At 38.5% G+C, this 10413-nt stretch overlaps 1 long non-coding RNA gene across 1 annotated transcript; it reads left to right on the top strand.

Moving 5' to 3' along the window:
* The first annotated feature begins 8827 nt into the window (after nt 1-8827).
* On the top strand, nt 8828-9413 carry LOC143651232 (uncharacterized). Its single transcript, XR_013159924.1, has 2 exons — nt 8828-8902; nt 9189-9413. It is a non-coding gene; the product is annotated as an uncharacterized LOC143651232 (long non-coding RNA).
* The last annotated feature ends 1000 nt before the right edge of the window (nt 9414-10413 follow it).

The raw sequence follows: 10413 nt of genomic DNA, 5'->3' as shown, positions 1-10413 counted from the left end.
TCAGTTTCTACTAAGGCCTAGTAGAAAGCAAAAGCTGTTTCTCAAATGGAGAATAGTTACCTTCATCAGATAGTAAGGCTTTGCTCCAAAATCAAAAGAGTTTGTACTGTGATTCTCCTATGGGACCTGCCACAGATTGCATAAAACATCTCCATTAGCCACTGACACTTCCAACACCATTGTATCTGCTGGATCATATGGCCCAAGTGGCAGAGAAGGTTATACAACAGCCTGGAACTGCTGCAGAGCTGCCCCTTGTGCAGGTCCCCATTCAAAATTAGCTGCTTTTCTGGCCAACCCATAGATAGGATGGAGTACACACCCAAATGAGGAATCTATTGTCCCCCAAATCCAAAAAAGACCATTTAGGTTTTGTGCCTCTCTTTTGGTGATATGAGGGGGCATACCCAGAAACTTATCCTTCACCTTGGAAGGGATATCTCAGCATGCCTCACACCACTGGACACCTAGAAATTTCACTAAGGTGGAAAGCCCATATTTCCTCTGACACTCCAATGCCATAAAATAAGTCTAGACTTCTTTCTATTTCTTTCTTACTAGGTCCAATCAACATGATATCATCAATATAATGGAACAGTGTGATGTCCTATGGGAGGGAGAAATGATTGAGTCCCCTGCAGACAAGATTATCACATAAGGCTGGAGAGTTGCTACACCTCTGAGACAGGACAGTGAAAACATATTAGTGTACTTGTGAGCTGAAAGCAAACTGCTTCTGGTGGCCCTTAAGTAACAGCTATTGAGGAAAATGTTTTGCCAGATCAATAGCTGCATACTAGATTTCAGGGGATATGTTGATTTGCTCAAGCAATGATACCATATTTGGAAAAGCAGCTACAATTAGAGTCACCATCTGGTTGAGTATATGATAATCCACTGTCATCCTCCAAGACTCATCTGTTTTCTGCACAGGCCAAGTAGGATAGTTGAATGGAGGTTGTTGGGAATCAACACCCCTGCACCCTTTAAGTCTTTAAGTGTGGCACTAATTTCTGAAATCCCTCCAGGAACCCAGTATTGCTTCTGATTTACTACTTTGCTAGGTAGGGGCATTTCTAGTGGCTTCCACATGGCTTTTCCTACAATAATAGCTCCCACTCCAGGAATTAAAGAGCCAATCTGGGGATTCTGCTGGTTGCTCAGTATGTCTATTCAAATGTTGCATTCTAGCAATGGGGAAATAACTACCGAATGGGTCTGGGGACCCTCTGGGCCCACTGTGAGATGGACATGAGCTAAAACTCCATCAATCCCCTAACCTCCATAAACCCCACTCTGGTGGACCAGAGTGATGTTCTGCATCCCATTTAATTAATGTCACTTCTGAACCAGTGTGTAACAATCCACAAATATCTGATTATTTCCTTTTGCACAAAGCACAGTTACCCTGACAAAAGGGCATAGCTCTCATTGGGGAGGGCTTGCAGGAAGATTAACATTATAAATTTATGGCAGTGTAACAGACTCTTTCCCCTAAGGGTCCCAGCCCTCCTCTCATTCAAGGGGCTCTGGGTCTGTAAATTGTCTCAAGTCTGGAAATTGATTAAGGGGCCATGACTCTCTGTTTTTGTAATTCAAGTTAGACTTCTGTTCACTTGACCAAGAACCCTTCTATTTATACAGCTCAAGCAAGAATTTAATGGACTGCCCATCTATTGTACTTCTAGGTACCCCATGATCTACTAGCCAATGTCACAAGTCTCTGTGAGCCAGATTATTTTGAGTCCTGCCTTGAGTCTGCTGTCCATTATGATAACAATGCCCACTCTGTCTTTGGCAATTAAATGCAGCCACCTGGGTTTTGACAACTCAGGATCTGGCCATCCCCATTGTGTTTAAGGATTCCAGCTCAGTGACAGCAAGTCCCACAGTAATATCTGACCTACAGAGAAGGATGACTACAGGATGATTGAGGTACTCTCACAAATTTGTTTCTCACATTTCTGGTAAATGGTGTGTCCTCTGGACCTTCTTGGGATGCTTAAGCAGGCTTTCCATGTTAAATTCACCCTAACATTCCAATCTCTCTAAGCCTCTGGATCCTCTCATCTGCATTATACCAGGGCAGTTCTGGCATTTCAATCTAAGGTAATGTTGGCCACTTTCTGATTCATATTTCAGCCAACCAGCCAAACAAACGATTAATGTCTTTTCTAACCCCTTGAGCTTTAACATTGAATGCAGAATCTCTGTTTAGTGGTTGCATATCAATAAATTCAGCCTGATCCAGCTTTATATTCCTTCTGCCATTAAACCACACTCTAAAAATCTACTCCCACATATATTCTCCTGATTTATGTCTATATACATTGGTAACTTGCAGTTTTTCTGAAGTATAGTGTACCTACTTGTGGGTGACATTTTTTACCACAGCTTTTAGGGCCTATTGAGACTTCAGTCTAGTTATTGGTCTAGAAGTAAAGAGAGTTAGTGTGGTTGGGTCATGAAAAGAATTGGAAGTGTCTTCTAAGCCAATTACTTCAGGGCATTCCTTTGCAGTTTTATCTCTTGAAACAGGATTAATCAATCCAGGCAGAGGAGCCAGGTTGAGATTTTAATTTATGTTGTTAAGTTGCTACTCAAGCAATAAATTCAGAGATCTCAAGTCTGAAGCCACAGGAAATAATATTTTCCTTTAGGGCACTCATAGAAACTTTTGCATCTGACATACAGCATGTAAGCTTCTCAGTCTACCCCTTTCCCTCATCGCTGTATCCAGAATATCTCACAACAATCAGCCAAGACTTTATACCTCTTAATTCCACAACACTCTGTAAAGGTCTAAAAACCTTGCCAAAACCTTGCCAGGTGTCTGCCATTAAAGTGAGGACATTGATTGGAAAGGAACAGAACCATGAAAAATGGGATGGTGACATATGGATTAATAATGGTGGCTGTGGAGACAGTAAAACCCTAGATTGTGCTGAGCCTTTTCTAGATAACCCTGTAATGGTCTGCTCTGAGAACAGCCACCTTACCACCAGCCTGCCCTGAAGAAATGGTTTCCCACCTCCAGGCAGTCCTGAGGATTCAACCACTGAACCCCACCCTGAAGACATTAACCCTTCAGTGCCCATGAAGCACATAATTACCCCCATGAGGAAACAGCCCTTGTCCAGGCACAACTGTTCTGAGAAAACTTCTGTAAATGTCTCAGATATCCAGGGATTTTAATACCATGATCTTCTCTCCTAGCACTTTCCATGTTCTTGTATTATTTATTTCCTTTTGGGTTTTCCCTCATTCTGTCATAAACATAGAAATTAAATTAAATAGATCTTAATGATACAGTGTCTTTGCTTACTGCTTGGCAGGCAGGAATATACTGGTATCAGCAGAACATAGGAAGTTCTCCCAGGTTCTTCCTGTTCCATTACTCAGACTCAAACAAGCAGTTTGGGATCTGTGTTTTCTAGTTATATGTCTGGATCAAAAGAGGCAGTGAAAAGTATAGCACATTTATGGCTCTCTGGGCTCCAGCCTGAGGATGAGGCTGATGATTACTGCCAGATATGAGAGGATAACCCCGTTCCTCACACCAGGCCCAGAATTAGGGGGAACTGAGACACACCCCTCCCTTTCCACCCTGAGTGAGCCTCCTCCCTTTGTGCCCTGAAAAAAATAAGATACACTAAAAGAAAAAAGAAGGGTTTTGAAGTCAGAGGTCTTTTCTGAAAACATGGACAGTAGAAATACTTTAATTCTTTGTACTAGGAAACTTGAAAAGAAAATAAAAAAGAATGCAAATTTCCTCTGTGTGGGAAAGCTGTGATATTAAGACCATTCCGCAGTCTTGGGCTGGTGAGATATTGCAGGTCAGAGGTGAGCTTTCTTTTCAGTACTTGTGAGGCAATCATTTCTCCCGGAACAACAGTCCCTCTCTCTGGAATCTGGAGTTCCCACAGTCCCACTACATCCTGAGGAGCTGCAGCACCAGAAGAATTGAGCAGGGCAGGCTCAGAATCTTGTAGGTAAGTGCTCAGGCATGTCAGAGACTTGTCAGGCCTGGAGTCTCAGGCCATCATGGGTCACTATGCTCAATCCTGAGATGGTCCTGTTATCGGGAAACTGGTCCAGTCTCCAGGGGAGCTGAGCGAACTTCATGGACACCAAGCTGGGATGGTTTGAAGTGCCCTAGATTCAGTGTCTTGTTACTCCATGTGTCCTGCAAAAAAAGGTTGGTGCATTGCACTGAAGAAACAGTGTACTAAGTAAAATAAGGAAGAGGCTACAGAATATGCTATGCTTTGGACCAAGAGGAGGCCAAAGAAAAATGCAGGGAAGAGATTGTCAAGAGATGGAGGCTCTTCTCTCTAAGAGCTTCTACCTCTAAGTCTGAGTCCAATCAAAATAAGATTTTCAAAGACTTACAAAGAAATAAGATCAGATTTTAAAATAATAAAAATAAATAAGTAATCAGGAGGATAAAAGGTAAAATAAATTGGGTAGATGGAAACACTTGCAGTTGATGAGAGGAAGGTGTAAGGGGTATGGGATGTATGAGTGCTTTATTTTATCTTTTTCTGGAGAGATGCAAATGTTCTAAAAAATTATAATGGTGATGAATATGCAACTATGTATGATACTGTGAGCCACTGATTGTACACCACGTATGGGCTATATGTATGTGGAAGATGTTGAAAGTAACTTTTTTAAGAAAGAAAACATTTAGAGAAATAATGACAAAATACTTTGTTTTCCTAATCCAGAGTAGAGATAATAAAACTCTATTTAAAGGAAAACAATAGCTTGCTGTTGACCTAATCTCTAACAAAAAGTTTACTCTCTGTTCCCAGAAATCATCCCAGAATTTCCTACATGATGATGAAAGTGAGAAAAACCATATAATCTGATAACCAGCAATTTCTTGTCCTTAAAAATCAAGTCTGAATGAGGGGAGGACTTCTGTGATAATGTAATATAAGTAACTTTTCCTTTTCTCTTTTTTCCCTTCTGTTTTCTTCTTTATCCTGGCCCTTTCTCTGTCTGTTTGGGGTTATAAAAATCAAAACCACTCTTCTTATTCCAAACTGGTTTTGGAAAGATTTCTCCTCCAATACCTTTTTGATGCATCTTTAATAAACTCAGCTTCTCACCAATGAAAATAAACTTATTTCTCTTTGATGTGGTATCAGGTGTGTAATACATGGATCATGTTTCATGAGAGTAACAATTTGGCGATCCAGCCTAGTCACATAGCTCTAAGTGGAGCCTTGATCCATTCACATCTGCCAGGAAGCTCTCTTGGACCCCTCAGCCTCAAGCCTAACAGCTGCTTGGGAATTTTTCCTGGAGGACCAGGTCTGGAGTGTCCAAGTGAGGTGTCTGCTGCAGAAGGCCACCACAGGTGCATCAGCATGAAGGTGACTTTGCAATCAAGTCTTTGCTTATACTGGGAGTGTGATTTTTGCTTGTCATACCCACTTTGCTTCCTTCAGTTTCAATTAGCCTATTGTGTAAAAAGACCATTGAGTTGATTCAGTCATGTATGCAGAAGAGATGTATTTAAGCCCCACTATCTGTGACCCTGGATTTGTGGTTCTCCTGTTGTGTTTGTGCAGTTGCAGTCTTCAGTTGTTTGGGGAACCAGTTTTATTTGAGGAGACACTACTGTGATGTTGTGCCTTCATGATTTCTGTTGATATTGTCCAGTCATTGGAAACTCTCAAAGTTTGCTAGCTACACCTCCCTTGGGAAATACTTTAATTTTTGTCTATATATGTAAAGCTTCTCTTAAAAGATATTTTTAGTACATTATTGGTACTCTGTGTGGCCATAATACAAATTAAGTAAAGGGGTTTATTGGTCAGAAGATGGCAATCCTGAGCTTCAGGTAATTATCTAATTAAAAATATAGTTTAATGAAATTTAGATCATCCTCCAGAGTAACTAGTAAATCATCAGGAACAGCACAGAACAACTGCTGAAGGGACATCAGTGACAGGACACACAGCATACATGTCTGGACAGGTGGAATGGCTGACATCCCACACAGAACTGTAAGTCCTCCAAGCCACAGATGCTGGCACACCTCCTGCATGGACACAGCAGGCTGCCTCCCCAAGGTGAAAGGAAAAGACTTTACTAGCATCAGTTCCTCCAGGTATACACTGAATCCCATTGCTCAGTATATACCTGGAGGAACTGAGTGTGGGGACACAAATGGACATTTGCACACTGGTGTCTCTGATGGCAGTGTTCATCATCCACAGTGGATGGAGGTGGCCTAAGATGCAATGATTGAGGAATGGAAGGGGGAACTATGGTGTCTACATACAATGGACTACTGGGCAGCCACAAGAAGAAATGAAGTTGTGAGGCATGGAACTGGGTGTATGAGCCTTAATGACTGCATATTGAATGAAATGACAGGAATGAAAAGGCAAATATTATCATTTCTTAATCATATGAACTAACTATAATATAAAAATTCCATGAACATAGGTTATCAGGTTGGGGCCTACTGTAAAGGGTCTTAGATTGTAAGCTCTTACAGAAGTCACATGTATTCAGGAGTTGTAACTACTGTTTCTAAATTCCAACATACTGAGTCTTTTTTTTTTAAATACATAGGTCATTTCTGGAAACTTTGGGTATTTATGTGATGCCTGAGAATCAGAGTTAGAGCTCTGAAGCTATGAAAGTCAGCAGTACAGAAACTGCTTTAAAAGTTGAAAAAGTGATCAGACTTTGAGTAGAGATATGAATGAAGCTGATTTGGATAGGATTAAGGTAAATTAGAATACAACTAAAGGATGATATGGACCATCATGTAAAACTTCACCTTCCATGTGAGACCAAAAGGAGAAGTGTTTATTTGGTGCAAAATTTATGTTTTTGGTAGTGCATTTCTTAATTTAACTTATATGGGCAGTTTAGATGAATACCATAAGCACATGGAAAATTGAATAGGATATGGGACCTTACTGGTTTGTCCAGGTTAGTACAATGCTCTGATTTAGACCAAAGTAATTTGTGCAGTGAATAAAGAACTATTTGCAAGGCATCCTTGAGGGAACGGGGAAAAAGGAGGAAATATTGAACCTCCTCTTTTGGAGAACTTCTGTTATTCTTGCAAGCAGTAGGGAGAACCAAATCAATAGGCCAATCCTTCAATCTTGGAATCTGCCTCTATGAAACTTAATCCTGCAAAGGATAGGCTAAACCTACTTTAATTTAGGCCTAAGAGTCACCACCAGAGAGCCTCTTTTGTTGCTCAAAAATGGCCTCTCTCTCTCTAAGCCAACTGAGCTAGTGTACTCACTGCCCTCCCCCCCTACATGGTAATGACTCCCAGGGGTGTAAAGCTCCCTGACAATGTGGAATAGGAATCCTGGGATGAGCCAGTATCCAGCATCAAGGGGTTGAGAAAGCCTTCTTGACTAAAAGGAAGAAGAGATAAATGAGACAAAATACAGTTTTAGTGGCTGGAAGACTTCAAACAGAGTCAGGATGTTATCTTGGATAATACTCTTATGCATTATATGGGTATCCCTTCATAGTTTATGGTGCAATGTAGTGGCTGGTACCTGAAACTGTTGAGCTGTGTTCCAGTAGCCTTGACTCCTGAAAGCAGTGTGTAAAGATATACAGTTTACCATGTGACTCTGGGATTGTGAAAACCTTGTGTCTGTTGCTTTTTCTATCTAGGGCACAGACAGATGAGTAAAATAGTATTGATAATGAATAAATAATAGGGGGCAAAGGGCAAAATAAATTAGGTAGATGGAAATACTAGTGGTTAATAAAAGGGAAGGTTAAGGGTTATACTATGTATGAGGGTTTTTTTTCTCTTTCTTTTCTGCATTGATGCAAATGTTGTAAAAATGATCATGGTGATGATATACAACTATGTGATGATGTTATAAGCCACTGATTGTACACCATGTATGGAATGTATATGTGTGAAGATTTACCAATAAAAATAGTTTTAAGAAATATAAAAAATAGTTGGTCTTATTCCGCAGTTTTGAAAATATGTTCATTCCATATCAATTGGAAATTTTATCTTTATCACACCCTAAATTCATATTTACATTATGACTCTTTTTTGGCTGGCTATTATGTTCTGCTATATTGTCTGTCAACTATGTAAATTGTATATCTTACATAATATTAATGCATATAGTACAGAAGACATTATAATAACAGTTTAAAATATTTAAAAATGTGCATGATGCCTCCCACTAACTTTTTAAAGAAGAATTTTACTAACAATCTATACATTTACTCTTTCAGAAGAACATTAGCATCACTCTATCAAATTCCTCCCAAATTGTCTTATGGGTATATATTAGAATTACATCAATTATATTACCTTGAGAACTTTGGCACTTTAAATATACATATTATAGGGACAAGCAATTATGAAATTTAGAAAAGGTAATATATGTGCTGCAGTTGTAGTCAGCTGGCCATTGTGTGCAGTATGGCTGTAGACTCTCTTGAGGAAGACAGAGAAGTCCACAAGTTGCAATAAGAAAGAGATAGGTAGATTTCCACCTTTATTTTAGTGGCAGAACTGCCAGAGCAATTAAATAAGGGAAATAATGATATAGATGTGCTGGCCTGTCAGCTTTTAAATTCAGGATGTCAGAAAGAAGGACCTGGCCAAAGAATAAACTGTCTTAGCTGAAAAAGGACTGGGATAACAAAACCTGAAATCCCTGGGAGAACATCAAGAAATAACTGATACAATTTTTCAAATGAGAAAATCTTAAACTTGACTGTCCAGTGCAAAGTCCCTTTAACAGTTCCTTTAACAGTTCCTTTGTAAGTTATGGTTATTAGAAATTGCTCTGCTTGTTCATTCAGTGCCTTACAGCATTTGGCATATGCATAGTGCAAATAAGCCTCTAAAGGATTTAACAAAACTGTGAATGTAAGATGCTTTCATTAATTAAAAACTTCACACAAAATTAAATGATTTTTTGGGGGGAACAATGTGGCAACTAAATGTCCTGTTAATCCTTGTAAAAAGGTTTTCTTATTACTGTTTTAAAATGCTGTTTTGAGTATGTAGTATCATTCTGACAGGTTTGATTTTCATGGTAATTGCATGTTGTAAGATACTTGCTTGAGGTCAATTTACAAAAGTGTTTTAGTTACTTTAGTATGTAAGGTATAAAGGATGTTTTCTTTTTTTTTTTTTCTTTTTGCATTGTCAGGCACAGCAAGTGAGAATTCTGCCACTGAGTTACCATCACACCACCATAAAGGATGTTTTTTTTTATTAAAAGAAAAATAAAGCAATTTAGCCCTAAACGACTGGTAGTCATAAAATAAAAAAGAAGATCACAATGTAAAAGAAAACTAACAAATATAGTAAGTCACAGAATTTTACAGAACAGGAAGTTATAGTCAAAAAATTTGATGAATCTCTATAGCTTTTTTTTAAAAGACAATATCAAATAATATGTATAGATAAAAACAAAACTTGTCTTCTCTCTGATCTCTCTCTTTCTCTCTGATAAAGTTTTCTTGAATTATTTGTCTGTTTTTAGGAATACTTTATAAGTGTTTTCTGAATAATTAGTATAAATGCAGAAATCTGTGTTTTATCAGAATAATGTCTATACTCTATGCTACATTATTACATCCTTGACTGCTTAAGAAATTCAAGTTTTCTCATTTTAAAAAGAGCTAAGTCTTTTTCCTTAACTTTAGTTAAGTAAAAACATTGTTTCAATGCTAACAACTTTTCACATTTTGATTTCTCAAGGCCAAACACTAAAGAGTATCTTTTTATTCCAAAAAGTTAGAAAGGATTTTGTTTTAAAGCTTTTAAAAATGAAGTGGTAAAAACAGTTAAGTTTATCTTAGTGTAAGTTGCATAAGAAATGCTTACACAATGCTATAAAATTCAAAGAGATTTTCTTACCTTTTGTTGGTAACTGATCTGCAAAATATTAGGCAAAAATATTACACAACAATAGTTTCATTTATTTTGAAAGATGTTCTATGTCACAGAAACATGCAAATTTCTTTCTTACTTACATTGCTTTACTCTAATGCTTCTCTGAAAGAGCTTGAAGTCAGCTACAGATCCAAGCATTATCATCAACAAAAGGAAAACTTTAAAAAGAAGCAAGGCAAGTATATAAAGTATGCTTGACCTGTCAGCTAACGTAGCACTAGTAAAATGTAAAGAAGAAATTGAGCTTCTTTTTTAACTGAAGTGCTTACGTGTTTACTCCCACTACCCCCATGCATGGTGTCTCCCCACCCGAGTGACTGGTAGACTCATTTCTGTGATCCCTAAAGCTATAAATGTATAACCACATCACATGAATATGCTCCAGGAGTAGATGGGAACATACTGCTACTGAGAAGTCCTTGCTGCCAAAGGCATCTTTATCTTGCCAGCCAGAAAATACTCAGTTGCTTTAGCTC

Source organism: Tamandua tetradactyla, chromosome 12 (assembly GCF_023851605.1).
Source record: "Tamandua tetradactyla isolate mTamTet1 chromosome 12, mTamTet1.pri, whole genome shotgun sequence".
NCBI lineage: Eukaryota > Metazoa > Chordata > Mammalia > Pilosa > Myrmecophagidae > Tamandua > Tamandua tetradactyla.
The sequence above is the reverse complement of the archived record's forward strand: the minus strand, read 5'-3'. Positions and strand labels throughout refer to the sequence as shown.